Consider the following 8,045-nt stretch of genomic DNA (forward strand, 5'->3'; position numbering starts at 1 on the left):
GCATCATGTATGGGATGATATCTACACGTCTTGACGTGGCTTTCGCACTAAGTGTAGTGAGTAGATATCAATCGAACCCTGGTCTTCCACATTGGAAAGCCGTGAAAGACATCCTCAAGTATTTGAGAAGGACAATAAGTTGTTCTTGGTCTATGGGGGTAGAGAACTGAAATTGGAAGGCTATACCGACTCTTGCTTCCAAAGCGATATCGATGACTCGAAGTCAACCTCTGGATTCATATTCATGCTCAATGGCGCTGCTGTCTCTTGGAAGAGTTCCAAGAAAGACAGTACAGCGGATTCCACCACTGAGGCAGAATATATTGCTGTAGCAGCTGCAGCAAAGGAAGCTGTTTGGATAAGGAATTTCGTCCAAGAGTTGGGCGTCATTCCTAATGGAGTTGCTCCTGTCTCGGTGTTTTGTGATAACACGGGAGCCATTGCTCAAGCAAAGGAGCCAAGGTCTCATCAGAAGTCCAAAAATATATTGAGAAAGTACCACATCCTCCGAGAGATTGTGGAAAGAGGAAAAGTGTCGATTGACAAAGTCGGCTCCGCAGATAATGTTTCTGATCCGCTAACTAAGCCTTTACCTGGACCATTATTCGAGAAGCATCGCGAATCGATGGGTTTGAAGCATATGGGTAGTTGGCTCTAGTGAAAGTGGGAGATTATTATAGTAGGTGCACGTCGAGCCAAGTGTTGGTCGAGTGTTCACAATGAAACTCTATGTATAAACAGTCTTTATTTTAATAATATTTGAAATTATTGTTTTGGCACTTCTTTATCTGTATACACATGCTAGTTGCATAGATAAAGTTCTTGAATATACAAATAGTAGAAAGAATATGAGGTGCTCATATGATGAGTATCATGAAACTCATATTTACAATACTGTATATTCTAAACAGTTCCTAGTCGATTCAGCCGCCGCTAAGAATGCTATAGGCCGCTCGAGTTTGAGACTAGTATCTGCGATGTGAGTACCATGTTTTATTGGTAAGGGACATTGTGATGTCCGAACATGCATATAGGTGCTCCTGGTAGAGTGCACTGAACAACCCTCCATTAAAGGACTTTCCAAGTGGTTCTCACTTATCGAGTGGAAAAGTCCTAGTTTATGGTTGTACACCATTAGTCCTTATGACCCGGGACAACATTGAGACTCTATGTGCTAGAATTACACTTTGACTTGTTTACCGACTCTCATGGGGTCATCAGGTGGCAAGGTTGGGTGTTCTGTCGAAACATATAGGAGTCGATGCATTGTAGTCGGGGATTCACCGCTTACCTACGGGTATGGATATCCTATGTGTTTTTCATGTATATGTAGTTTGAAATCTCTGATCAGAGTATGGTGGTAATTATGAAAGGGGTTTCATAGATTACACCATCGATGCAACTACGACATGACACATAGTATCGATTCATTGACAACTCTCGATATACCAATGGTTGTCGAATCGGTCGGGATATATGAGTTGAAGGGACCGTACTGTACGCTAACCATAATTGAATGGTTCTTGCAGGCACTATCATTTGATACCTAGGGAATCATGTAAGCGATGCTGCTAGGCGTTTAACATGATTGGTTGGGTACTATCAGACTTGAGTTCTGACGTTCTTATTATCAAGGAGTTGATAAGTAAGAATGGAGCAATTGGGGTATGCTCGTATAAGGACATGTTTAGTCCGAATCACATGGAGATGTGAACCCACGGCTAGTTGTATCAATGAACCATTGAGGGTCACACAAGTGCTAACTTTCTAGATCCCGTTGAGAAGTAAAATAGTTCAATGTGTTGAACGGCTTATAAAAGAGTTTATAAGTGTAAATAAAATAGAAGTATGACTTCTATAAGGAGAATGTAACTTTTAATTTGAGGAAGTGTTCCTAAATTAAAAGTTAGCCAAACGAGTAATGTATTTGAAAATTGTGATTTTCATATACATTATTATGGACTAAATTAAATTAATTCAAGTGTTGAATTAATTAAACACTAGTGGACCTAGTAGAGTCCAAATAATTAAATTAATTCAAGTGTTGGATTAATTAAACAACATTGGGCCTTGTAGAGCCCAATTAGAAATAATTATTAAACTAGTGGGCTTGAGTAAAATCAAGTAAGGTTTAATTGGTCTCAAATTTGTTTGAGACAATTAAATTAAAGTCCATGGGCCTTGTAATTGTTACAAGCCCAAATAGAATGTGCATGGGGAGGTGAAGAGTTGGGAGACAACTTTTTCAATGTTCAAGGCTTGGCATGCAACTTTTTGGCTTTAACTTTTTCCACAACCAAGAAAAGTCTTCCCTTCTCTCCTCCCCACCCCCTTTGGACGAAAATTTGAAGCAAAAAATTCTCCATTTTTCTTTCTTCAATTGTTGATGAAAGCACACACTTCTCAAAGAAAAATGCTCTAATTTTTCTAGTGCAAAATTAGAGTGGATCTACTTTGTTAGTGGTGGACCTAATTTGAAGAAAGGAGTCCAAAAGAAAGGTGAAGCTTGTAGATTGTCATCCTTTGAAGAGCTTAGTTGTTTGACAACTAAGTTGGAGCCATCATCAATCCATTGTGATTGATAGGTATATTTTCTGAAACACCCTATGAATGTCATATTGTGTTTTTGTATTTGCTACACTTGAAAAATGTGGTGGCCGAAAATTTTCCTTCAAAAATTTTGATTTTTAAACTTCCGTTGCGCATTCGAGCACCGTAACCGATCCTCTTTCACATATACCATACTAAATCGGACAAAGTTTATCACATTAGACATGCTTTTGTACAGATGTGGTTGATTACCTGTTTCAGAAAAGCTGCAATCATTTTTGCCAAAGCCTAAGCCGGTTCTGTTACCGTCTTGTTTTTACTTTTCATGCATCTTACTTAGAGAAACCGAGGATCGGTTCTGAGTGTTGATTACTTTTATCAACTTTTGATTTTCATTCAAAGTGTCTTGGAACAATCTATGCATATTATTATTCTCAGTGGCTAGCAGGCTTAGTTTCGCTTTGAGACCGCCGAGCTTCTTTCATTACAAACAGCTGGATTTACTCGTCTTATCTTTTAGGCTTATTTTTCCTGCTTTCGCTTCCTCAAATGATTGCGACAACTTCCTGTACTCATTAGTCATCTCGTGTAGTGCAGTGACAAGGTCTTCGCGTGTAAATTCATTAGAGTCGAAATCAAATACCTCATCAACATATTCTTTTTGTTCTGAGTCAGCCATTAATCATTGTACCAGTTCATTATCACTCTCACTTGAGCTAATGTTGGTTCCAGAAGATTAATTCTCTGATTCAGCCCACTTTCTATTGTTTTCTTCGGCAACAAGAACCTTCTGTCCTTTTGTTTTTTGTAAGATCTCTTTTCATCTTTCGAACTTTTTCTCTCAAACGGTTTCTTGTCTTCCTTCTTGGGCCTGTTGCATTCTGCAATGAAGTGGTCTTTCTTGTCACAGCTAAAACAACCTTGATCATAATTTGCATGGTATTTTTATAATAAAGTTTAGTAAATTTAGATTAATTTTTACGAATAAATTTACCAAACTTTTTGACGAATAAGGGCATGACCTCATTGTTAATTTGTTATGCAGACTTCTTGCTTGAGGTTTCTTCGACCCGAAGAACGACAACAGTTGTAGCAACAGCTTTGTTGCTTGGGATGCAGAAGGTTCTTCCTTAGTTTGGATCCCATGCTCGAACTCATAGTCTTGAGGTCAACAAATAGGTCATACAACTCTAGTTTGTTTAGACAATTGGATTTTTGCATGGCCACCCTCTTTACATCACATTATCTGGGAAGTGATCTCATAATCTTCAAATAAATTTCTCGGTTAGATTAGTCTTTACCAAAATATGTTAGTTCAATAATGATGCTGCTAAACCATTCATCAAACTCATTGAGAGTTTCTTCATGCATCATTTTGACATTGTCAAACTTCTAGATAGCCACAGTTAACTTGTTCTCTTTAGTCTGGTCATTGCCTTTATGGAGTTGAGTCAGCTTCTCTCATATCTCTTTAGTTGTGGAACAAGTTTTTATTTTACTAAACATGTTTTTATCTAAAGTTTTATTAAGGATATCCTTGGCCATGTTGTCGAGGTTAGCATTGTTCTTTTCTTCAGCCATCCATTCTGATATGTGATTTTCCACCCTCAGCAGAGCACCTTCAGTTATGAAAATGGTTGTGTTTGTCTTTAGGATTTTCATTGGACCATGAGTGATGATATACCACATGTCATCGTCTTATGAAGATAAGTGTGTTTGGATGCAAATTTTCCAATCATTATAATCTTCTTTTTAAAACATAGGAATTTTGTTGAAAGAATCCATATGAGTATATGAATATCAGATATTGAGAGAAACCAACTCTGATAGCACTTGTTAGGATCAGATTAAAGTTTATAGGGGGTGAATGAACTCTTTTAAAATTTTCTTCTAAATCCTACCCAATAATGCGACCAGTCTTGATGGTGTTCAGTATCAAGACCAGCTTCCTCAACTTCTTAGTAAACGGTCGGAGCAAAAATTGTGTGGAATCGGTTCGATGAATCTTATGACTAGTTTATACTCAAATAGAGCAATTTAAACAAGATAAGTAAATTTAGTAAGGAAATAACACAAGTGATATTTATAGATGTTCGAAGACTGGAGCTCATATGTCGCCACTTCTTTAACTTATGGAAGGATTTCGTTAGAAGACTTGGTTTTTACAAAACTTGTAACAACCCCTTCAACTTTTGGACTTAACAACCTCTTAAATTACAACTCCTAGTAAATTCTTACAATGGTTGAGATACAAAGTCTAACAATCAATATAGAAATATGATGGTGAATCCTTTGTCTTAAACTGTCGAGAAACTTCTCAAACGATCTTGCCAAGAAACATTCGAGTAGTTTGACAAAAATCCTTGATGATCTGAATAAGTATTCTTTTGGAACGATTACTGGTGAGCAGGGAGTAAGTATCAAAGTGATAAGTGCTAGGAAGTCCTTTTTAATGTTGCGAGCTTGAATCGTTTGTGTCATTTGCTCTTCTTGACACACACACACACACACACACACACACACACACACACACACACATATATATATATATTACCTTATGTATTTTACTGTTCATTGCTCGACTATAGGTCATTAAATGAGCATTAATGCGAAGGTATTTTTGTTGTCTTCTTTTCTTGGTTTATCACACCTTTCATTTAATGATCAGATAAGCATATGCCAAATATGATAGAAAACGTCGACTGACAGCAAAATGTAACTAGCTATGCCCGTAGAATTTTGTGGAAAACTTCTGATCTTCTTATATCTCATTTGTTGGGTATGGTCAGTCTACCAACATTTCCAAAAAGTAAGTAAGATCCTTGTACAATGTGTTGACTCAGTTGTTTATAGATATTCTTGGATACAGTGAGTGGTCGAGTAGTTTGTCACAAACTAATGTGCAAGAGGCGGTCGAATAATTTAGTATTGCAAGACCGTTTGAAATGATTCTACTGAAACAGTTAGAGTACATGTACTACAAAGCTAACAATAGCTTGATTTAATACAATTAGTTATTGTTAGTTTATAATATTTTAAAATTTAAATAATTATATTATATTATGATATGTTTAAAGTAAAAATATATAATTATATGATTTTTTATAAGTTGAATATAAATTAATATATTTATATTTTTTTATTAAATGTTATTAATATAAAGTTAGAAAGTAGCTATTTAATTTATTAATTTTTAAATATTTTTATTATGCGAAGCTATAATAAAAAAAAATTATATAATTTTTAGCACATCTAATATGGTTGTACCCACCTGGTTGCGGGACGGGGTGCGTCTATAAGTGAGGTGAGATGGATTTGAGTTTGGTCAAATAAGGATTAGATTCACCACATTGACATCTAGTGGTAGAAAATATGATTCTACCTTACTAAAATTTTAAACTCTATAATATTTTAATATTTTAAATTAATATACCTGAATTAATATCGTATTAATCCAAAATTATACAAAATTTATATAAAATTTATATATAAATTTTGTAAAAAAAATTTAGCCCACCAGGGCTTTGTCATTCACTGTGGCTCCGTCACTGTTGACAACCCTATGATGACTGACGTAGTATCGTATATGTCAACGATATCAAATGAGTAATATCGCATACTGATACTATGAAGTGATTGATAACATAACAATAACAAAAATAAAAATATATAAGTTATGGGACAAAAAAATTTATTCTCCTTGTGCGAATCAAAAAGCATCTTCGCTCATTTACAAAGAGTAAAATACTCCAAGTTTTTTTTAATATTTGACTAATGTTATTTTCAATTTGACGTGGAATATATATGCATAATAGATTGTATGATTATTTTTTTTAAAAAAAAATATTTTAATGCTAAAATTGTAAATTAGTTGTCATGAATTAATTAGAAATATACGATAAAACATCTTTTATATATTAACTCTTATAAGAAGACCTAAACCTTCTTAAATATAATTCATAAATACATGCAAGAAAACTAATAATATCATGATTTTTTTTTGGGGAAAATAGAGCTTGTTTTGGTATAATGATTTCAAAATTCTACCAAATATAACAAACAATAATATTAAAATGTTCTCCCTTGAAAATTAATAATAATGACAATAACAAAAATAGCATTGTATTTGTAATACTTATATACTAATAATATATTATATATTATATTAATTTTGAATAGTGGAAACTAATCTGAGAAGTTATCAATAAAATATATATTTCATATTTAATTTGATGAATAAATAGAAAATACATATTTTTTTAGAAAAATTAAAAATAAAACAAAATTGTAGTTATCACTTAACCAAAATAACATATAGATATTTACTCTATATATTTTGTTTCATTAATATTAAATAATAAAAATTAAGGGCGATGTCAATAATTAAAGGAGGGAAGTAGTTTAAAAGAAATAACAAAAGGAAGGTATACCAAAAATGCAATTTAACGAAAGAAAGAGTACAATTATATAATAAGGACAAAACTGGTGGTTGAAACGTAGATAGCGACGGGGAAGAAAAAAAGTACTTGTTTTGGTTTCTTTATTTTGATATATAATATAAATATAAAAATTTATGTGAGATGGTCTCATAAATCAATTTTGTTGGTCGAATCTTTTATTTGGGTCATCCATAAAAAAGTATTACTTTTTATACGAAGAGTATTACTTTTTATTTTGAATATCGGTAAAGTTGACCCATCTCACGGATAAAATTCGTGAGACCGTCTCACAAGAGTCTTACTCTAATATAAATTATATATTTTTGTACAACATATTTTTTTGTAAAAGATAATAATATTGGATTATAAATATTACGTTAAATTTTGTGTTCGAGTTTTTGTTTATTTATTTATTATGTTTTATTTTCCTAAAATCAAGATGTTGCCGGGAATGGGTGTTTCGAGGGGGGAAATTTGAGACATTTATTATTTTATTATTATTATTATATGGATTTGTTGCTCGTTGATTTATATATGTATGTGTACGCACGATAACCATAGATTGATAAATTTTGGTTTTTTCCATTTATTTTAATTAATAAAAGTTATGCAAAAAAAAATCTACTAGAGGAAATACTTTAGATTAATTCATTTATATAGATTTAATATCATATATTATCTCATTCATTTGTTTAAATATACAAATATCATTCATTAACTACTTCAAATTTGAACTTTTATATTTTTATTAAATGAGATAGATATTTTTCTGTCTAAAATTCAATTCATGACAAAAATTTTTATTAGACAGATCTTTTATTTGAGTTATCCATGAAAAAATATTTTTTTTACAGCAAAAGTATTACTTATTATTGTAAACATGATGATTTGTTTTGTAATATTCAAGCATTTCAGATCAAGTAGATGTTAAGTTGTTAAAGCAAAGGATACAACCAACAACAACATGCACAATTTATGCCGACTGATCAAACCGGAACAGTGGCCGCGGGAACCAAACGATACTAGTCGTGTATACATACATGTGTGTGTGTATAT

Source organism: Primulina huaijiensis, chromosome 8, assembly GCF_012295235.1.
Source record: "Primulina huaijiensis isolate GDHJ02 chromosome 8, ASM1229523v2, whole genome shotgun sequence".
NCBI classification, from domain to species: Eukaryota; Viridiplantae; Streptophyta; class Magnoliopsida; order Lamiales; family Gesneriaceae; genus Primulina; species Primulina huaijiensis.